The following is a 24,104-nucleotide window of genomic DNA, read 5'->3' on the forward strand; positions in this document are numbered from 1 at the left end:
CTTGTCCTAGTGGCATCTCATTCTGTATCTCTTTCCTGCTTCAAAGAGATACAAAAACCAAACAATCTGCCTGGTTTCTAATGGCCAAATTACAGTAGATGTAGGAAAGATGTAACTGATGTCCTGACACTCTCCCCTCCGACCTGGTCTGCCAATAAAAGCAATCATGGAGAGCTCCATTTTAACTGAGACAATGGTGCTGGGATATGAATTTTTAACTCAGGGGTGCACAACCTTAGTCCTGGCATATAGAAGGGGAAGAAATGGAAGCAGTGACAGACCGCAGACGGTGACTGTAGCCATGAAATTAAAAGACTCTTGCTCCTTGGGAGGAAAGCTATGGCAAACCTAGACAGCATAGTAAGAAGCAGAGACATCACCTTGCCGACAAAGGTCCATCTAACCAAAGCTATGGTTTTCCCAGTAGTAACATATGGCTGTGAGAGCTAGACTATAAGGAAGTCTGAGTGCCAAAGAATTGATGCTTTCAAACTGTGGTGCTGGAGAAGACTCTTACGAGTCCCCTGGACTGCGAGGAGGTCAAATCAGTCAGTCCTAAAGGAAATCAACCCTGACTACTCAGTGGAAGGACAGATACTGAAGCTGAAGCTCAAATATTTTGGCCACCTAATGCGAAGAGAAAACTCCCTGGAAAAGACCCTGATGCTGGGAAAGATTTCAAAAGGAGAAGGGGACGGCAGAGGATGAGATGGCTAGATAGCATCACCGATGCAATGAATATGAACTTGAGCACACTCTGGGAGAGAGCGCAGGACAGGAAGGCCTGGCGTGCTATGGTCCATGGGGTCACGAAGAGTCGGACACGACTTAATGACTGAACAACAACAAGCACAACCTTAGGCCCATGGGCCAAATCTGGCCCTTCTGGAGTCCAATCTGGTCCTCCCGGGTCCCCCAGATGGTCATGCCTCCTTCCCCTGGCCCCACACCCTTTTTGCCAACCACCAATCTTTTGTGTATTTTTTTCCTCATTCTAAAAAGTTGAAATGCCTCTCCAAAGTCCTAGTAACTGGCGCTAAGAGCTTTTACGCTACAATATGCTGGTATTTTTTTTTTTATGTTTGGCCCCAACCCTTTTGGCTTTTCCCTCATCCTTTTTGCCTTGGACCCACCCACTACTCAAATGTGGCCCCTGAAAGCTTCTCCAAAATGGAATTCGGTCCTCAGGAAGAAAGAGGTTCTGAACCCCTTGTTTAACCCCTTTTCACTGTTCCATTTCCCTGATTTAAATCTCACCTGGAGCAGCTAGTTGCTCCACTGTGGGCAAAAACATAATGTTTAGATCAGGAAAACAGTGAGGGGAAGGCATAATCCCCCCTCTCCCAGCACTGCTACCCCAATCCAATTTCAGGTGTCCTTGTGGATGCTTTTAACTAAAAAGCAATCCATCTGATCATGGATTTCCCATATCTCATGAAATGTGATGCTACACTTTGCCAACATTTTGTGCAGCCCTGTCTGGAAGTAGATCTCACTGTAACCAATGGAACATTCATCTCAGTAAACATAGCTCGGATTTGATATTAGTAAGTAGCATCATCAGACTATCCCAAAAATAAAGTCCTTACAATAGATTAAGAATGTGTTTGATAGTGAGGGATTTTGTGAAGTCTTCTTTGTCTAGAGAGGCCACAAGGTGCGAAGAAAGTCCGCCAATGATAAGGTCACCAGCCTGATAGTACTTGTGTGGAATACGGAGCAGATAATTGATGGTGCAAGTGTTGATATGTTGATTGTATGTCAAACATGGCAGCAAGAAGGGCACTAACACCTTTGACAACACCATGTTGAGGACATCTCTTTTTTTCCTCACTCCTGTGACCCCATCTACAACATTAGTATTCATATTTGCCTCACAGTAGCCTGTCCTGAATGGCACTTTATGCTCCCAATGGCACCGGATCAGTACCTGAGACCTGGGTAATGTACTCAAAATAGAAAGCTGAGATCAGACATTGTGAAACTTGCCTCTCCTTCTTCCCTAGCCCTGGCTTGGAATGGGAGAGGAAGGCTTTATACCTGCATTTTGTCTTCTGCTAACAGTCTCTGGAAATGTATGGGGGCCTTGTGAGAAGCAGATTCAGTCTTCATGAGTTTCATAATTACAGGGAAGATAATAATAGGTCTTCTGAAGTAGTAGGTATGTTCGAAGAATCAAAGAAAACATGTTTGTTCTATCTCACCATAAGTCATCTCTGCTCAATTATAGGACAGCTAAGGTTATATGTAGAATAATCTACAGTGAGATAAACTAAAGTATAACTGAGCCTTGGGACAAAGTCAGGAAGGAAGTGTGTCTGGTAATGAAGCACCAGCTCATCACTCTCATCCCTGTCCCTGATCAGTGAGACTAGTGAACTCCATATCAGCTGTGTTCAGACATATTGCTAAATGCTGGTTTAGCATTATATAAGTGAGCCTTGGGCTCATCAGCTTCCCCCTCTCCTCATCTGGTATGTGTGTGTTTTTAAGCCAACTGCAGTTTAGCATTATGTCTGAACCTCAACAGGCTGGTTAGCCTTAACTATGGCTTACTGAAACAAGCTAACTGGAAACTTTGCTTTAGTTGGCTTGTTTCCCTAAACCATAATTAAGATTAGCCACAAGCCAGGGTTCAGATGCAGTGGTAAACTGCAGTTAATTGTAAATGGAAGTGAAAGGTTCCCATTGCCTCTTCATGTCCACACCAGAGAAGGAGAGGGGAGAGATGAGCCTGAGGTTCATGCATATAGCAGACTAAATTACAGTTTAGCGATACATCCAAACCAGGCAATACAGAGCCTTTCTACATGAAGCTTTTATTCAGGTAGAATCTGTTCACTAGGGTATTTAGAAGGGAGGTAGCAGGTATTAGAGTATTCGCCACAAATCTTGCTAAAGTACAAAAACCATTCTTTTGGAGAGATAAGAGCTTCTTCTACAGTTCTACCTTTTGCCTTCCCCTACTGCCACAAGTCTCCAAAATGTGGCTTCCTCTTTGCTCGTTAATGCCTGCCCCAGGTCTTCCCACCCGTTAATGTAAAAAACCATTTTTGTTCACATTGAGGAGATTTTTATAAGTCCATCTTTGAGTCAAGAGGGCAACAATATTTTCCTCTGATCTATTCAATCAAGTTTCCCCTAATCTGTTTGGCCCAGATCTTTTCTCCAGCCCTTGATGGGTTATCATACCAGGCAACTGATGATACATTATTGTTATTTGTTGTATAGACATTGGATACATATGGTCTCAATATGGAAATCAAGTCTTTATAATGTTATCTTAGATATATAATTCAAAGTCAGGAGTTAGTTGGCCATCCCTTTTTGATTGCCTTCCCATTGACTGATTCTCATGAAACATGTACTTCACTGGAAAGCTCTTGACACATGGATTCCATGAATAACAACGATATTCACTATAATTCAGAGTCGGGAATTTATTTATGTACATAAAGCTTTTAAAAAAAGAATTAGGCTATCTTCTATAACAATGTACTATAATATTTTATTTTTAACATAAAAATGTCAAGTATAATTAAACAAACACAATTAATTGCAAATTGAGATAAAAGATGTAACACTTTGAATGTTTCAATAAACAGAGTTAGTTAACCTTTCATTAGATTTGATTTTTCTCCATGAACTGTGTTTGTGGGTAACCAACGGGTATATATATTTCAAAGTTTGGAGTTAGTTGGTCATCCTGTTTTGACTGCCTTCCTGTTGACCAATTCTCATAAAACACACTTCACTGGAAAGCTCTTGACACACAGATTCCATGAATAACAACAGTTTTCACAATAATTCAAAGTCAGGAGTTTATTTATGTCCATTTTTAAGAATTATGCTATCTTCTATAACAATGTACTATAAAGTTTTATTTTAATATCAAGTATAATTAAACAAACATAATAAATGGCAAATTGCAGCAAAATGAAATAGGAACACAAAAAAAGTCTCTGTACACCTTTATAAACACAGGAGCAGGCCAAAGTACAATGATATGCTATTAACGTACGGTAATCCTACCCCTCCAGCCCCTAGAGAAGAAGCTTTGTGCCCCTACCTGGATGCTGTGGTGTGTGTCAGCAAGCCCGCATAAGCAGGCAACCCATCAGCCTTTTGATGACAGTGAAGCTCTGGCCAGCCTTGCATCAGTCAGTATCTCAAACCAGCCCAGCTGTAGGAGGCAGACTGTGTCTGTCAGCATGCATTCTGCAACCAATATCGACAGGTTTGATATTGGCAACCATGTCAAGGTTTGCTAACACTGTGACACCTTGCTTTTCAATGGTGAATTGTCACCATTGTTGCCATGGCAAAAAGGTTTCACTGCCACCGCTCACGGTTCTGGACTTCTCCTGCAAAATTGTCACTGATGGCTCTGCTCTTGGCAAGCAATTCCTGAAGCACATTCACAAATACAACAGCTTGCCCTAGGCTTTGCTTCCTTCTGCACACCGGTCAAGACAGCACAGCCTCATCCTGGTCCATTCGTGTTCAAGGTGCAAGGCTCAGTTTACCATCTGATGGGCACTTTGCAGTCAGATGAGATTCCAAGCTACAGTGAGCTGTACATTCTTGACACTGAGGAGGCCACTACAGCTCTCATCGAGTGAGCAAAGAAGAGCACAGTGGAGCTCACCTTGCTGGAGTCACTCACTAACCTACTCTAATAAGTACTGGCATGTCAGTGAAATCCTTGAGCATGAGAACGCTGCCACACTTGCTGCTGGATGTGCACCTATGGACGTATCACTGTGCTTCCATCATGACCACAGAAGAATAAACACTATGGCTTGCTCTGGATACTCTAACATTCCCTGTGGCTCTGAAATAGCTGCTGTGTTTGTTACGTCGGATGGCTTTCCTTGGGCTGATTGTTGTCTGATAGTATATCCTAAAGGTGGACAGTGCCTCAAGATCTCCTATATGGAGAGGCACAGTGACCCTTTGGTTTACCCTTTGCTGCACTTTCATGGTGAGGCTGGATGGGGCCCTGACACGGCGCATGTTGCACGCAGGCAAACCAAGCTGGCATCTATCTGCCTTCACTTGCCTTCTGCCATGGACAACTCTACGTTGCCATGAGCCGTGTGTGTTCATTGGCAAACCTCAAGATTCATGTCGTTGATGGACCAGAACAAAGACGCTACAGTGGCCGCCCTGGAGTTTACACCAAGAACATTGTATTTAATGACGTTTTGTAAAGATAAAAGATGTAACACTTTGCATGTTTCAGTAAATGCAATTAAGTTAAACCTTTTGTTAGACTTGATTTTTCTCCGCGAACTGTGTTCTCGGGTAACCAACCTGGTTTGGATTATTTTCCTTCACTGTTCACACTTTGCTATCTAAAGTTTGACAGGGTTTCATCTGATAATAAAGACCCTATTTCCTAGTCCATCTTAATGGACCATTTCAAGTGTTTTTTACCCACTATTATGCTTCCATTGTACTTTGAGACATTAGTTGAGATCAACAACTAAAGAAGGATATTGTCAACCTCAGAGCAAGGTGACCACTTTTTAGTCTGTTTTCTACTCTTATTTGTATCTTATTTGCCCATAAAGAGGAGGAGAGTAATATGTAGTCCACAACACTGGCTCCCCTATCTGAGAAATATGTCAAAGAAACTTCTGAATTATGCTTATGGGCAGAATGACTGATACTTAAAAATTAATTTAAGCAATGCATGGCCAGCTTCATTAACCTTTTTATCCTGGTAGAATCATCCTTGCATTGGCATCTCCTCTATGTATGAACCCAGCACTCTGCTAATTGTTAGATAGTCTGTACCCACCCATGCATTAAAGTCCCAAGTCCCAACAGAGAATAAAATCCACTTCTGGGTAGCCTACTGAAATGTTATCTATCATCTAATTTACTCCAAACCTCACCATGAAAAGTCATACTTGGTGGGATATAAATATTTAAACAAATGAGTCCCCCCCCCAAAAAAAAGAGCCACAAAGCAGGACCACCTTTATAAAATTACATGTGAGTCAGTCCAACACGACTATGTCAGTATCTAGCTTATTCAAGACTAGCAATGCAAGGTCTCCTCTACCTCAGCCAAATTTCTGGGTTTTAAAAGCCAGGACTTCCCTTGATTTACAGCCCTGAACAGAAATGGAGCTAGCCTCCAGTAACCATATCTCCTGGAGGGCAATGTTGTAAAAACATTTGCAAATCTTTTGATTGAAAAATTCAGTGTCTGTCTGCCAGTTTACATCTCCAGCCTGCAACATTTCAAGAGATTATCTAAAGGTTAGCATGTGGGTAGGAGATGGTCAGAGAAGATAGTCTATCATTTATTGAACTAAGAGGGTGAAAGCAATTAAATAGCTGGGTAGCTCATGGAGCTCATCATTTATATTTCCATCCAAACTCTGGGTAGCATTCCTATTTCTCTTCATGAAAAGAGTCTGTGTAAGCTTGTTTATTTTCAAGGTTTCCCCTTCCCCTATCTTTCCCCTTCTTCTGATGTTGGGGGAAATAATTAATTACAGGGAGAGAAAAGAGACATTATTAATAATTAAACATGATCCATTATTTTCATTACTTAAACCAATATAAATCAAACGAAATAAGTCATTCAAAAATTCATTAGAAAAATAACAATGAGGAGGGGCTCTTAAAAATAACCCAACCACCTAGATTACCAGATTCAAGTCCAAAGAAGAAACAAAGACAGCACAGGGGTGGGGGGAAGCAATAAGATCCACAAAAGGGGAAAGGGTGGCAACATAATAATCCTCTTCAAATTTTTCACAGGTCGTCTTTGAAAGAGACAGTTGCTAATCCACAACAGTATCCACTGATGCAGTGATTTCTCTTCTGGGGACACACCCAGAAGCCTTTCCCCATTCTGTCATCCTTCACTTAAGCCAGGTGGTTTCAAGGCTGGCACTCCTGCAGGTGGTTTGAACGAGGCAGCAACAGTCAAACAATCCCCATCATGTTCTCCCCCAAGGAGACTGAGTTGGGGGGTTTTTAAACAACCACAGTTTAGCATTAACTCTAAACCCAAACTGATTAGTCTTAACTATGGTTTACTGAAACAAGCCAACTTCAAACTGTGGTTTATCAAGTTGGCTTGTTTACCAAAACCAAAGTTAAGATTAACCACAATTTTGGGTTCAGATGTAATGCTTAACTGCAGGTAATTTCACATAGAAGTGAAAGCTTCCAATGTCCTCCTCACATGCATCCCAGAGAAGGAGAGGGGAAATATGAGCCCCAGGCTTGTGCATGTAACACACTAAATCATAGTTCAGAGATATATCCAAACCAGGCCATCCTGTCTGTCACATTCAACAATTGTAGGTAATCTGGTATTGCCCTGCTCAATTTATTTAATTTCTATACTACCCAGTAGCCAAAGCTGTTCGGGCAGTTCACAAAAACTTAAGGTTCAGCTTCAGATAATTATAGGCCCTCTGGCAGAACTCTTACTGATGAACAATGAGGAAGCCTTTGCCCCTGAGGAGTCTTCCCCTGTAAGCAAGCCCCCCTCCTTTGCCTGGCCTGTGTCTTTAGGCTCCAGTATTTTCAGGGGCTAGGTGGGGGCTCAGCACCCTCTCCACCACAGAAGCTGAACTCTTCATCTCTCAAGGAGGCAGTTCTGAAACCATTCCTAAAAATGGGATAAATTTTGGGACCTTTACGCCGTTTTTAAAAAGATCACAGATAATGAGCTATCAAATTACAGTGTGTTGAGTTCCCTCTTGAAAACAGGAAACTTTGCGATAAGAGGAGCTAGACTATAGTGCCATCTAGTGGCTGTATAATGAAACGTATAGAACACAGAGATCGGGGGGAAGGGAAGCATGTGTAAAGAGAGCCCATTGTGATCCTGCATTTAAAATAGAAGCAGAAAGCCCCAGTAAAGTTGCAGGATTTTAGCCTGGTATAGAAATGCTCAAAGTCTCTGGGCATGTATTGTATCCAAAACACACTAACAGAGCCATGTTCAGGAGCAGTTTTGGTTCTGTTGGCTTCAAAGGGAAGTCTGCTTCACTTTGGGACCAAATAGAATAGGATCACAGCAGCCCAGTTCTGCTGAGGTTTCAGACATCAAAAATGATGCATATCCTTCATTGTGTTATCACTGAGTAGCCACATGATATCTTGACATTTTTATGGCCTACAGTACAGAGCAATCAGCTGAAAGTATATCTGCTGTGTGACCCGTGAGTGTGGGTGGGGTGAATCAAACAAAGACCCATAAATACTAGTCCAAAGGTGCCCACACAAGACATACTGCTGGAGAACATTGACCTTTCACTTAACTAATGTTTTAATCCAAATGTTTCATTCTAAAGATTGTATCATACTTTTTTCTGGGTTTTTTGTTAAGAATTGTGAAGAAAATATATATGATGATCCATGCTTATTCATAAGTCCTGTGTATTGGCCCACCTGGTCAAAGGCATTAACATTTCATTAGAGAAAACCCCTAAGAAAGAAACTCCATTTCAGTCTGATGTCAAGCCTGGTTATGGGACACAGACTGTTTTGGTTACCTTGGTGGATGATCTACCCTGGGAACTGGATGGGGAAGTGTGTCCCTGTTGGCTTTGCTGGATGTCTTGGTGGCTTCCTGTGCTGAATGGGGTTAAACTCCCCCTGAAGACTCAGGCTGACAGTTTTGGTATACTCCTCTCAACTTGGATGCCCAGGTTTCAGTGGTGGCCAGGAATGTGTTTGCACAGCTGAAGGTAGTGCCAACTGCACCCATTCTAGAAACGTCTGATCTGGCCATGGCCACACTTTCCTTAATTACATCCCATTTGGACTGATGTCACATACTCCATATGGATCTGCCTTTGAAAACTGTTCAGAAACTTTCACTGCCCCAAAATGCTGTGGCCAGACTGTTGACCAGGGCTGGTTACACGGAACATGTGACTCCCTTATTACAACAGCTGCACTGGCTACCAGTCTGTTTCTGGACAGAATTCAAAGTTCTAGTTATGACTTATAAAGCCCTATATGGCTTGGGATCAGGCTAGCTGAAAAACTGCCTCTCCCATATGAGCCTGCCTGGATCTTAAGATTTTCAGAAGAGGCCCTTCTTTCCATACCACCACCTTCAGAGGGGCATTTGGTGACAATGGGAAAAATGGTCTCAGTGGCCACTCCCAGGCTGTAGAACTCCCTGTTAAGGGAAGGTAGGTTCACTCCCTCTCTGCTGTCCTTCCACAAATAGGCAAATACCTATTTATTCAAGCAGGTCTTTGGTGTGAAAGCAGGTTTCTTGGGTTGGATGTTGTTTTTATGCTGTTATGGCTGTGTTTTTCATTGTGTTTTAATGCATTTTTAATTAATGTTTTAATTAAGTTTTATTTATCATTTAAGCCACCTAGGAGGGGGTACAAATCAAATCAAATCAAATAATAATTTGTAAACTGCCCAGAGAGCAATAAATGAAATGAAATGAAAGAAATAAACCTTTACACTCTAGCATTCTTTACTATTTCCTCTTTATTAACTGCTCCCTACTGTTCAGAATGGACGTGAACACAATAATGTAGCATTTGGGGAAAAATATGGAACCCAGTATGCCAGCACTGGAGGCCAAAATGGAGAAGATTTCCACAGCCACCATGTATTTTCCCTTTGTGCTCAAGTAGACCGGAACAAAGGAAACCCAAACACTACAAAACACCAGCATGCTGAAAGTGATAAATTTGGCCTCGTTAAAACTGTCAGGCAGTTTCCTGGCTAAAAATGCCACAACAAAGCTGACAATGGCCAGGAAGCCCATGTAGCCCAAGACACAGTAAAACATGGTGACTGACCCTTCGTTACATTCTAGGATGATTTCTCCCATCACGGAGTGCATGTCAGAATCACGGAATGGAGGAGAGGTTCCCAGCCATGTAATACAAATGCCTATTTGGATAAGGGAGCAATAACACACAATGGAGCTTGCCAGTCTTTTCCCCACCCATTTCCTCATTCTGGATCCTGGTTTGGTGGCCACGAAGGCCAGAACCACAGTGACAGTTTTGGCCAGCACACAAGAAACAGTCACTGTGAAAATGACACCAAAAGCAATTTGTCGGAGAAGGCAGGTCACCTTCTCTGGCCTGCTGAGGAAGAGCAAAGAACAGATAAAACAGAGCAGGAGCGAGATGAGAAGCATGTAGGTAAGGGTCTGATTATTGGCTCTGACAATTGGTGTATAATGATGCTTAACAAAGATGGCTAGAACCAGTGCTGTGAGTAGAGAGAAAGACAGAGCAAAAAACACCAAGCTCATCCCAAAGGCTCTTTAAAAGATAGGAAGCCTATTGTCTTTGGAGTGCATTGTGATTGGTCCTTGTCTGGATACTGATCTTCTGAGCATCCGACACAGTTATCCATGTCTGGAGAGAAAAGGAAGAACAAATGCAGACTCAGTTCTCATGCTAGAATTGATGTGGAAGAACTAGAGGTGTTACAATACAGAGCATGTACAATATGATGCCTAACTGAACATTATATGTCGTGTTTGTGACCATCCACTTGTAAATGTACTGTAGGTTCTCATACACATTGAAACCTTCTAACATTTGAAAAGAATTGCTCCCTGCTGATACACCTTCAGTCTCTCACAAATTGACTGTCTAGTATCAAGTGAGAGGTTCCATATAGGGGGTGCTTTGGGAAATATGGGATACACTGAAGCTGATGGCAAGTATATCTTCTACTCCCTGCTACTGTGCAGTACCCACTCCAGGAGTGGGTATTCCAACTTCTCCTGAAGATATGCCAAACTACTGTCTCGGTGCAAAGTCTGTGCGATAGAAGTTAGACCCTCACCAAGTGCTTTGATTGCACTCTTGTAAGATAAGACATTGAGGATTGATCTAAAGGCACTCTCTCTCTTACAAATGAAAGGGGCACTGGAGTGTTGTGCCCCTTTAATTAATGTGAGTGTGTGTGTGGTGGGGAGGTTTCTGCCATTATACTTTAAACTATGGATTCACAACCTAAGTAATGAGGTCCACGATTGCGCCAAGTTTCAAACCAATCCGATAAACATTGTCACAGGTAGAACACATCAAAACGTGCTGAAAATTTCCACATTTGCCCTATTTACTCCAATTTATTTATTTATCGCATGGCACATTTACATCGCATTACAATAAAAACATAGAGCATAATAAATATGAAATGTAAAATATAAAATATAGGCAGGGATATTACAAACGTATGTCTAGGTTACAGATACAGTTTTTTACTTCAGTTGTCACGGCCAGGAAATCAGCAAAGTCTCCATTGTAGGCTCGGTTTTGACACTCTGTCACTATATGTTGGATAGTTTGTTTTTCAGCCCCACAATCACAATTTGTTGATGTTGTTTTGCCCCATTTATAAAGGGCATCTGCACATCTACCATGACCCGTGCGAATTCAGTTCAAGGTTGTCCATATCGCACGGGGCTGGTCAAATCCAGGTGGTTTTTCCAAGATGCAGGGCAAGCTTCGGCATTGTGGAGGGCAGTTTCCTAGCCAATGTTGTTTCCACGTGTTGTGGATATTGAAATCATCTTCTAGAAGAGCTTTAGCGGTAGAAATGGCTGGATTTACTCCAATATTTGAACTTCTTTCTGAAAACTACTGATTTACATTGTGCAGTCTTTTGGAGGAAGCCAATGCTTCACTGGTTTGGTGAAGTCCTGAGCAGCAATTCAAAAGTTATTAAGGTTTTCGTGCCCCATTAAAGCCTATGGCAGCAACTGCTGGCACAGTTATATAATGCATGCTCGGTACTGTTCCAACGCTAGAACGCTGCCAGTACTCCATTGTTCACAAAGGGATTCTATGTGCAATACCTTTTCCTTTTGTCATGGAATGTGACCTCTCAGGGTTAAACTACATGTTACTACATGGATTGGGACCATAGCACGCAGTGTCTAGAGTTGTGTTCTTGGCTGGAAATTTCAACATAGAAGTGAATGAATATTTTTATTTTGTTCATCACGTCACAATTCCAAATCCAGAATAAGAAACTTGAACTCTAATTTCTTTCACTCTTAGTAAGTGCCACAGAAATAGCCCCTCTGTGCTGAGTCAGCATAAAGATAGTGGAAGGTGTTAGAAGAGGGATCCCCTCTGTTTAACTCATCCTGCCAGCTACTGATGTAACGAAGGAACAGGCATGGGCCAATTCAAAGGAGGATTCCTCTAGCAGTATAGTAAGGTTCACTTGCTTCATAAGGCAATTCAAGGCCAGGACAATGTGGGGCATCCTTTTTAGTCCCAGGCACTCCATTCTCTCCATCTAGATTTGGGCTTGAAAGACCAAGGAAAAGTGAGGGTACATGCATGGAAGGTAAGCTGTAAGCAAGCACAATTTGTGACATTGTACAATTACTGGCCATTCCAGTGTCATGACTTGGTGGAGCCTGAACCAACATGAGATAGCCTTAATTCCATTCCATCTGTGTTTCACGGATTGTCAGGCACCTTTTGTTCTGCAGTCTGAATCGGATTTTTGCAAAATCCCCCCAATATGAATTTTCTCTCTTTAGCCTATGGGGAAATGCACATTTTGGCAGTTTTTAAAAAAGAAATTGCATATTTTTTATAATGAAATTTGTGCAAAATTGGGAAAGTTAGAAACATGGTCCGCAAGTTGGCAGAATCCTCCTTACAGGGGAAAAGTGGGTCTGCTGCGGAATCTGCCAGTCGGATTCATCAAAATCCAAACCCATTTGGTTCTTTTGTGGATTTCTCTGACAACTCTAGTGATAGAGTTGTCTTAAACTGGCAGGTGTTTGTTTTTTTTTTAATTGAATATTAGATAAGCCATGGAAATGCTGGCAAGAGAGACCTGCACCATTCTAGGCCAGCAGTACCCTCTGTATCATCATCAAGGGAGTCTCATACTGAGTACATCTCTAAATACACTAAATGGTGATGGCTAGGACAGAATCAGAAGGAAAAGTGGAACCATTCCATCAAATGGAGTTTCTTGGTAATGCACATAGCTAGTCCCTTGGGGGCAGAATGCGGAGGTGGTGAAACAAATAGGCTTGGATGGGTTAAATAATTGGTGACAATGTTTGTTGGTTTCAGCTTGGAATAGAGCTGGTAGGGGCATAGGGCATGGATCCGTTAATCAAACTGCCTGATCCCTCCACCACAGCCTACCTGCCAGAGACCTCAGTGGGGGACAGGAGCCAGGGGGATGCATCATGGAGCAGAGCATTAAAGAGAGCCCCTTTCTGTCACCCTGGAGTGTGGCTAGATTGCAACGCCATGCTGAGCAGAGTCTTAATGCCACACACACTCACAGCCCCTTAAGGGGATCTCACTTGAAAAGGAAAATAGGGAGCCCAATCCTGTTCCCCTTGTGGGCTTGTGGCAGACTAGAGGGAGAGAAGCTTTCCCTCCAGTCCACCAGCAAAGCCCTGCTGTCACCGAGCCAATTTAGCCTTGATTGGCTGCCTGCTTCCTATGTGGGTGCATGTTTGGCCCTTCCGCTGCAGCTCAGCTGCTACCTCCCAGAACTCCCCTCCTCCCTGTTGGGAGAACACCCCACCACAACGTTGCTCGCCAGGTAAGCCGGGAGCTGCACATCTCATATGACATAGGTTTGAAAATAATCTCTTGTTTCTCTTACCCTCCTGAGATGAAATCTTGCCTTGGGGGCATGGAGCACAATCATAGCAGCAGAATTTCTCCCCTTCCTTCTTTTTTCTGCTGGAACCAGGAGGGCAATTTCTGTTACATACAGAAGGAGGTGGCACCTGTCCATTTAAATAAACATACAAGCAGTTTAGAACAGAGAAAATAATGGTTGTTAGGAAACTCAGAGTTCTGGTTTCTTGGCTATATGTAACTGACTGAGCAGCTGAAAGATACAGATTTTTTACATTTAATGCAATGAACTTGTACTGTTGACAGTAAGAATGTCTTATGACCCATGTGAGAAGGGACAGATTTTGTGAGATACGGATTTGGATGATTAAACAGCCTGCACCAGATAGTAGAAAAAACAAACCAAGCTGGAAATTCTCTGATCAGTTCAGAGAAAATCATTCCATTCTTCTCTCAGAACAATCCAGATGTCACAGGCTAGTAACCCCAATACCAGGCCAGTGACAAGTCAACCAAAGTGAGAAACAAGGTAAATGCTAAATTTTGCCAGACTTCCGCTACTACTTCTACTGAAGTCTTGCAGGATCTGAACAGCCGGGCCTTTCCTCCTGAGATCTGCCTGACCTGTCTCACAAACCCACCCCAAGGTCTCACCCTCGCAAAACTAGGAAACCAAACCAGAGAGCTTTGGCTATTGGGCGGTATAGAAATGAAATAAATAAATAAGGAAATCCATTTGCGGGGTGGAGCTCAATAAGCTTCCCTTGGTTTGTCCCCTGCCCCCGACTTCGATCTGTTTTCCACGAACTGGCCCGATTCAATCTACATCAAGTCAGGCCAGTTCATGGATTTTCCATGTTTTGTTTATTTCTGCAGATAGGGATTTGCACAAATTTCAGCTGCAATTTGCACAACTTATGCAAATTGTGGCCGCAAATTCTGCAAATTGCACCTGCAATTTGCACAAATCTCTATTTCCACAAATTAAAAAAATCTGGAAAAAGTTCCTGGATTTCAGGAAAAACTTGCTGCTCAGCCCACAAATATGAGCCAAGTCGAGCACACCGTGGAACTTGGTCAAGCCAAGAACGAAACAGATTTCCCCGTGATGGACATCCCTACCCATAACGTCCTCTTAAAAAGCTTTGTTAGATGTTGGGCTGAACGTCCACTCACCTGACCTACAAAACCTCATTAGCTTTGCAATGTAAGCAGCAGATTCCATTTGGCAGGGAGCTGCCAGTCCCTCGCTACACATAGGCCTGCATAAATTGTAAGCAAAATGCAGGTTCCTTGTCCCACCTGTGCTTCATACTATATAAAAAATAGTGCATTTTGCCTTGCCTCATTCATGAAATTTTATGCAGCATCCAACCATCATACTCTTCCACTTCTAAACCACCTGTGTTTTTATACCACTCTTTCCATATTTCTTATTTCCAAATCTATTAAGACAGCAGACATGGAATAGCTACATCATGTCTTTTGATACGTAGCACTAGGAGCCATCCTTACGGAAGCACTCTAGGGTGCAATAATCTTCCAGTTATTTATGGATAATGTCCCACCTGTTGAAAGCTTCTGTGCCACACCATTTTGTCTTCATCAATAGAAAATTCCTTGCCTGGAGGAGTCCTCAGACCCATCTTTCCAACCTTAACTTTCAAGAAAGAGTTATTTGGAAAAGTGGCCAAGTTGATAATATCGAATCTAGTGTTTAATTCCCTGTTCTCACCAAAAGACACTGTTTCTCCCACACTGTTGTTAAATGAGACACTTCTAAGAAAACTGTGGAGCTGCATTGAAAGAGAAGAAGAAACAAAGGAACAATTATTCAAACTGCAGTTATCCCTATTTCTTCCCTACTGGAGCTGGGTACTTCAACATAGGGCAGGGCAGTCCTATGCAACTATTTTAAAGCTCAGATGGGATCCAGAAAATTCTAATGCAAATTTCCTTAGGGCTAAATGGGAAGACCGAGAAAGGGAACATAAGATGAAAAGTGGGAGACAGTGGCTGAAGGTAGATGTGTCCCTGCTAAAGTTAGCCTTCTTCACAGCCTAACAGTCCTGCAGGAGTTGATTTGTGAGTGCTTCTGAGGAATTATATCTAGTGATGGGCAAACATACTCCAAGTGAATTTGTTATTTGCTTGGAAAGTAATGAATTTGTCCATGTGAGCTGAGATGAGAATTCTCCTTTAATATGACACTGCATTCCATGTATACGAGTTTTTGCACATGCACAATATCAAGGTCATCTTGGGACTTGTAATTTGGAATCATGTAGTGACGACATGTGTCACCACATTATGCCCCTTTCTGATAGCTTGTTTTCACATGACCTGCCCTCATGATGATGTCATGTGATATCTACTCACCATTGCCAATCTCTGGTATGAAGATGGATCCTGTAGGGTCCTCCTCCTCCTCACAGAGCCAGAGTTGTGGTGGTAGCAGTGGCAACAATGAGGGAAACAGCTAAGGAGTCTGTTTAAAGTAGGTTTGGCAGGGGTCTAGGTGGTAGGAAGACTGAACATTTTGGGGGGATCTGTGTACTACTTTACTGCACATGCTCCAAAGCTCACAATCAGTTCCAAACTTAATAGCGAATTAGTAATGCATCAATCCAGGCTTACTACAAAGGTGAGCATTATGAACAGATGAGTTTTGGCCAATAAGGTAACTAACATTTGGCAGCATCATTAGTTATATCTTGTACATGCTGGCCTGTCTTTAGGAGTGAGAGCCCCCCTTCTCTCTTGGAGCTTCTGCTGCTTGACTGAGGTTAGGACCAGCTTCAAAACATACCTATGTCCTACCCTCTTAGGGGGCTTCCAGACAGAGGGCTCCAAGTAATAGCAATCAGAGGCACTGTGCAGCAATTCCATCTTTTTTTTTCCTTAACAGATGTTTGTGCAATAGGAAAAAAAGTTGGAAGGAATATATGGGAGGACTACATGTGGAAGACGACGATGGCTGGACCCCCTCCCTAAGATTTCATGAATGTGCCAGGGCAATGTTGAGATGGAAGGCTAATATGGAAGCACCTTTAGTCTCTAGCACTACCTCAGTGGAGACAAAGCCAGGAGCTCATACAAAAGGACTCACACTCTCCTCTGAACTTTGGAAAAACAGGGAGTTATGTACCTCCAAGATATGGAATGCTCTCTCTAGTTGGAAAACAGTTTTATCCAACATGTAAAGAGTATGCGTAGTTTGCAAGGGACTGTCATTCTTGCCACAGCATGTCATTATCCTTCTCATGTCGGTAGAGCCATGTTGAAAGAAAGGCATTACCTGCCAAGGCTGCAGATCCTGAAGCTCCAGTCTTGCCCCTTTCGCCATTGCTCTGTGTTTCAACCTGGATAGGTGCATAGCATGTAAGGCATGTGTCATGGCATAGACAGCATTGTAGACACTGTAGCTGTGGCCAGTCATGCTCATTTCAAAAGCTGCTGAAGGGAGGCCGTCCAGCTTCTCTTCCCCAGTGCAGCCTTCACTGCTCTGTTTGTCCAGAGTACATATAAATGCTTGCTCCCAGAACTCCTGGATAAAGCCATCTCCATTTGGCCTGCATGGATTTCTGAGCCGAAGAAATGCTTTGAATCCTTGCACATCATTCGAATGAACTGTGAAGGAGATGGAACCATGGAAGATTTGCATATCCCAACTCATTTGATAGGATACAGCTGTGAAATCCAGCTGAGCAGTCATAATCCACACTTTGCCTACAGGTATATTAGTCACATATTCCATTTCACCTAGTGTTATTGACGATCGCAAATAGAACATGGACTTGGTTTCTCCATAGACAACAACAGCATTGGCTTTGCTCTTCACAATAACTCGATAGATTTGGATCCACCTGACTACAATGACCTGATCTTCTGCAAAGTAAGCAGCTTTTGGAGTTCTCTCTGAGAAGGTAGAGCAAATGCCTCTTTGGGAAAGCAGAGGCTGCAACGTCTGCAGAAACCTCTCTCCACTCTCATTATCCACAGCAAGGACTCCAACCCACATCCATCCAAAGTGAAGAAGCAACTCAACAATGGCAGTGTACTGACAGAGTTCGTTGGGGACCATCCGGTAGAAGGGGGTGGATTGTCTTTGATCGGCATCCTCTGGAGGAAAGGAGCCATAACTGAGCTGAAAGGAAATAAAGAGGAATATTCCGTAGATCTGATAAAGGGAACGGACATATGAATCTTCATTACAGATATGGCCAGGAAATTGTATTTGAGCCCCAGTGCTCCTGCTAGGCCAAACTGTTCAGGATGAGCAAGGCAATCTGACGATATCACTGTTTTAGATTAGATTGTTAAGTAGCTTGAGCAGTGAGCTTGCTGTTGATCTTCACTGACCCCTTTTGATCAGATGTATACATTTCCAACATCAGTAGCAACTGGTTCTTCCTGTTTCTAAGAGAGGCTGGCTGTGGAAAATGCTGATTGGCTGGCTCTTGTGAGAATCACAAAACCCACCCCTACCCACCCCCATCTGGCTGTGAAGAGTACTGACTGGCTGGCTCTTGTGGCAATCATGAAGCCACTTCCTTCTAGCCCTTGCCCAGAGCAAGTTTATAAACAAGAGTAATGGAACAGCTGAGTACTGTATAGCAGTGTGTGTGTGTGTGTGTGTGTGTGTGTGTGTTTAAAGGCACCTAAGCACTCAGATACCTCTCCCCTCATGGTCGTCCATAAGCTGATCACTATTCACAGTCTTCTCATTTCCCCCTGTGGCAGGGAACAAGACATCTTCAGTTCAAAGTGGCACACAGGGTTCCTTTCTCTTCCCTGTCTTGGGGCTTCACCAGGCCTTTTATCCCACAATTTACCGGGGCTTCTGCTTCCAGATTCTTTGAGGGATTAAGGGTGGCTCCTTACACAGGCTGACAGGGGCTACTTGTCTTTCTTGGCAAGTTCTTGGTAAGTACTCTATGTTTCATTTTACATCCTGCTGTTATTGCACCATTACGGATGTACACAGCAAGTAAAGCATTTCATAAGTGCTTCCTAGATAAAAATTGGACTTTCTCTGCATTTACATCATCAGCGGCCCTTCTCCGTGAGCCCCTGCCAAAGGAAGTGAGGCAGTGGCTACTAGGAGGAGGGCTTTTTCTGCTGTGGCACCCCGGCTCTGGAAAGAGCTCCCTAGTGAGGTTCGCCTGGCACCTACATTGTATTCCTTTCGGCACCAAGTGAAGACCTTTTTATTTTCCCAGGCATTTTAGCATTTTAGCTTTCTAAATTTTTAGCTTTGCTGTTTTAAATCTGTATTTTAAACTCCTGCACTGCTGCTAGGTTTTATTGTGGTTGTATTGTTTTATTGTGGTTTTAATGTTCTATATATTTTAAATTGTTTTATTGTGTGTTGTTTGGTTTTAATTTTTGTGAACCGCCCAGAGAGCTTCAGCTATTGGGCGGTATAGAAATGAAATGAATGAATGAATGAATGAATAAATAAATAAATAAAAATAATACAATGGCGGGATAAAGGTCATAAACTGTGGGAGGGGCCCTGGAGGTTGACGATGTTGTGTAAAGGACCCACAAACTTCATGAGTAACCAATCTTGATCACACAATATAGGTCCTGTATGGAGAAGCCCTTGGGCAGGGAAGGAACAGGCTGAGAAGGCAGCTAATTGGCCAAGCATCTGTCACTTCAGCAGCCACAAAATAGCTCTCAAAAGCAACTAGCTAGTCCACAGATACCACCCCCCAAAAGGCAGTGAAGGAGTTATAAGTAATACCCTCAAAAGGGTTCCATGAGACATGTCCTGTTTCCTGCTTTTTTTTTTTAACTTCAACATCATTACGTTGTTAATCTCAGCACCATGATGGATTGCACCTGCTTTTCTCCCTCAGTAACTCACAGTGGTAGCACAGGCACATCCGAGAGGGAAGGTAGCTCTTAGCCTATCTTCTCTCTTCCAGTTATGAGGCTCAGGGCTGAAGTGTGGCAAGAAGCAAACAGCACTACTGATCCCCAACCTCTGAGATTCAAATGCAATGGAAAGGATGGCAGCTCCTAGTCTCCTTCTCCAAAGGAACCTGCCCAACCTCCCTCCTCTGAGATGCCAGCAGTAGCATTGCTTGCCTAAGAACTGAGCACGTGTGGTGAAAAGAGCCAACAAAGGTCAGAACTTAATTCATGAGCAAGGGTGTCCCACCCCAGGCTCAAGAGTTTTCCTTCCCTCTTGAATGAACTCTTTACAGGGGTCTTGTGTCTCCCAACAAATACATGAAATGACATATTCCCCCAGATAATAATACTTTTTGGTTCTCCAGATGGTAACTGAAGGGGCTGCTCCATCTAGCGACATGGTTCTATTAACCATTCTCATTCATTTGGGCAACTTGACTACAAAGGCAAATGTCAATCACCAGAAGGGCATGAGATCTTTAATTGAAGCCACCAAAGTCATAGTTGAGGTGGAAGTACATTCACTGTGGAATCCTATACATCTCTACACTTGGCAGCTCATGAGTTTTAATCGGTCCTGGATGTGTCTTTAGTTATGACTGATAGTTCAAAGTTGTTTTTAGTTATATGTTGTTTGTGTATATTGTCTATGTGCTTTTATGTAAATGGCTTTTAAACTTTTTATATTGTATTTCATGTTTTAACTTCTGTAAACCACCCAGAGAGCTTTGGCTATGGGGCAGTATAGAAATGCAATAAATAAATAAATAAAACTCAGTAGTAAGCCCATTGAGCTCAATGGGACTTATTTCCAGGTAAATGTGTATAGGACTTCAGACTCCATCGCATTTTCAAGCCATCTGCATAATAAGAATGAGATTACCTCAGCTGACTGGCTCATGATGTATTGTAGCCCCTCGGCCAATTAGAATGGATGCTCCAGTCCCCACATATTCAAACAGGTAGTAGTAAGCTTCAGCATGACAAATGTATACTTCTTTTTTTGGCCAGTTTGCAAAACCACCTAGTTCAGCTGTTTTAACTATTTCAGTCTGAACTCCCAGGGATGTCATGTCTTCCTTAATATTTTCTCCTGAGCATTTTCTTCCAAAAATGTATTTCTTTTGGATACGTTTAATAGGGTTGAGGATAGGGATGTACGAAAGTCACTTACCTGTTCGCGGATTATGTTGATAGTGGGGGGGAGGCGTTCCATCCCTCCCCCCAGAATCCTTGCCGGGGGGGGGGAGGTGCTCCACGCCTCCCCCCCGGAATCCTGGCCAGCCGGCTCTGCTCCGCAGGGATTCTGCGGAGCTGCCGGCCAGTTCTGCCAGCAGCCGGACATTCAGCCGCTGGCTAGCAGGGACGCAAATGGCGGTGGCCATAGCCGCTGCCATTTGCGTCCCTGCAGTCAGCCGTGATAGGCTAAGTAAATGTTTACGTAGCCTATCACGTCTGACTTAAAAACAACAACAACAACACGCATATGCAAATGGTGGCGGCCATGGCTGCCGCCATTTGCATTCCTTATTTTGGCACGTCTTAGTCTACGTCAAGATTTATGTAGACTAAGACGGCGAAACTAAGGGGAACGCAAATAGCGTAGCTATATATAGCGTAGCGTAGCTATATATAGCGTAGCTATATCCTATTGCCCAGTGTCAGTACATCTAAAACTTTGTGAACTTTTAGCCTCCCAATCCTCAAGGTGTTTCCAAAGCTCTACTGGTGCAGTAGCATTTATACCTTTGCAGGCTAGACAGCAACTAATGCCTGTTTGGGATATGGCTGTTCATACTCCATATATTGTATCTTTGCAATTTTGGAACAGGACAAGGAAGTTTTCCTCCAGTCAGATCAAATTATAACACCCGTCTACCACAACCCCAAGATCTTATTCTTGGTCAGTCACTGCTGCCTCAGATCCCATCATCATGTGAAGTTGAAATTTTTTGCCCCAGTGTGCATCGCTTTACACTTGCTTATATAGAACCGTATTTCCCATTTTGATTCCCATTCTCCCTGTTTGGAGAGATTCTTTTGGAACTAATGCCAGTTTGGGATATGGCTCTTCGTACTCCAAAATATTTTATCATTGCAATTTTGCAATAGTACAAGGAAGTTATCCTCAACTAGGATCAAATTATAATGACCAAATATGTTCTTTCTGCTTTAAAATGGCCTTTTTACTCCTCGGTCTGGCTGAAGTACAACATTTTTCTGAACAGAAAAGGAAAAGGTGAATGTGTTGTAAGCCCCCTAAATATTTATCTTACCTGGGGAATCTTGTAGATGCCTAAGATGGCTGCCATGTGGAGGGAGGTTTCAAAGTCAAGGCCTCCAATGACTGCCACTAGTCTTTTCTGGATGCTGCACTTGTAGTTGGGTACAAACATTCGTTGTGCAGAGAGAAGCTCCAGAGTAGCCCGATAGGTCATCCTTTCATTGACATAACTGTCATAGATGTGGAATCCCAAAGTGACATTCGGCAAGATCTTGGAGTTCTCATTGATCTCTTTGACAGCAAACACCAAGGCCAGGAGATGCTGGTAATTCTTTGGCACGACACTATAATCAGAGTTAATTGATGTTTCACAGGGAGACATGCTATGCATCATGAAACCATTCTCATGCTATTCTGCTCTAGTTGCAAGAACATCTGCTGGATAGAATACCATCTTGTCATGCAGGGGTCAGCAATGCAGTGCCCACAGGTGCAGCATCCCCTGTCAAAGCCCCTGATGGAGCCCATCAAGAGTCCTTCCTCTCCCCCAGCAGGGGGGGAAGGGGAGAGGATCAAGAAAGAGAGAATTCCAGCAAGAGGGTCAAGAAAAGAGAGAATCCTAAAAATAAACATGCAGTGTCCCAAATGACTGGGAGAAATGCATCCATGGGCTCAGAGAGAGAGATTGAGAGAGAATAGACAAGTGTATCTGTGAGCCCGAAAAGTTTGCCTACACCTGCTGTTGTGCATACTAGTTATGTATATCTTTACCATTAGTTTTTGTTGTTGTTGTTTCAGATCAATAAAGGAATGAAGAGGCTTATTGAAGGCTTCAAACCATGCCCGCTCCTTTTTTAGAAGATTGATATCAGATAGTACTGCTAGGGCTATATTTGTGTATATGAGGTATGAATGAAATTGAAAATGCTTGTTGTCGAATCCAGGACCTCCAAGGTCAAGAAACTGCTTGGAATATTGCCCATTTACATTAACCTTTTTACTTTTTCTCATTGTAATAATTCAGTATGTTTAGAGTGGCCAGATTAGGTGCTGAGGCCCAGGAAGAAAAGGGATTCATGGAGGTTCAAGAGGTCAATACTCATTTTGATAATCTGTTTTATTGCCACCTTATATTGTGCTTGTGTCTTGCTGTTTTAATGCTTTTAAAAATGTAAATTGTAAAAAATAAGTTAGTCTGAGACAGGAATACTCCACCTTTTCAGACCTTTGACTTTGCCAGAAGGAGGGGAAGGAGCTTGTAGGGAAGAGGACCAGCTGCACCAGTTGGACCCTGAGCCTGTTTCAGTCCGTGCCCAACCAGGTACTTAAGGTGGGGCTGCCAGAGGCTGTGTCAGGAGCGCCCTAGCTGCCTCTTACAGTCCCCTCCAATAGCCAACTCAAGACACAGACGAAGAGGATTCTCTCCAAGGCTTTATTCCTTTACAACTTAATGACTCTTTCAGATGCTAATTTGCAGCAACTAAGCAAGGAACAGCCCTGGGGAAAGATAGTAGAGAAGCCAAAGCTCCAGGTAAGGCAGTTGGTCCCGTTTGAAGGAGAAGAGCGGGAAACCTCTGAACTTATGGGCTATGGAGAGGTCCTCCCTCTTACCCATAGGTCATCGGGATGCGACCGTTGTTTTCGCGCCAAGCAGGCAGAGCGCCTCCTCTCAGCGCCCTCCATCTGGCGCCGTTCCCTGCGTCTGTGCCGAGTGTCCAGCAAGACCCCATCCCCCGCTCTCTCGCTGCCAGGGTCTAGGGGTGCACGAAAGCCACTTACCTGGTCTCGCAGCTTGCTTCGTGGTGGGGGAGAGGCGCTTCGCTGGTCCCCCCGAAGTTCAGGCCGGGGGGGAAGGCTTCCATCCTTGCCCGGCCGAAATTCAGGCCTGGGAGGAGGCGCCTCGCCTCGCCCGGCCGCAAAATAAAAAGTTAAAAAAAAAAAAACGCCCCTGTGATAGGCTACGTGACGATTAACGTAGCCTATCACGGCTAGATCTGCAAAGTCAGCCGTGATAGGCTACGTTAATCGTCACGTAGCCTATCACAGGTGACTTAAAAAAAAAAAAAAGCGCGTACGCAAATGGCGGCCCCCATAGGGAGCCGCCATTCGCGTTCCTTATTTGGTCCCTGTAGTCTACGTAAATCTTTACATAGACTACAGCGACCAAATAAGGAACGCGAATGGCGGCTCCCTATGGGGGCCGCCATTATCCGCACGCGCTGTTTTTTTTTTTTAAGTCACCCGTGATAGGCTACGTGACGATTTATGTAGCCTATCACGGCTGACTTTGCAAATCTAGCCGTGATAGGCTACGTTAATCGTCACGTAGCCTATCACGGGGGCGTTGTTTTTTT

The 24,104-nt window shown here is 43.3% G+C and overlaps 1 pseudogene; it reads right to left on the reverse strand.

Moving 5' to 3' along the window:
- Positions 1-9,481: 9,481 nt before the first annotated feature.
- On the reverse strand, positions 9,482-22,132 carry LOC146341248 (vomeronasal type-2 receptor 26-like; annotated as a pseudogene).
- Between the last annotated feature and the right edge of the window lie 1,972 nt (positions 22,133-24,104).

The sequence above is a fragment of the Heloderma suspectum genome, chromosome 6 (assembly GCF_057233095.1).
Source record: "Heloderma suspectum isolate Gila_16-S chromosome 6, 16-S_ref, whole genome shotgun sequence".
Lineage (NCBI taxonomy): Eukaryota > Metazoa > Chordata > Lepidosauria > Squamata > Helodermatidae > Heloderma > Heloderma suspectum.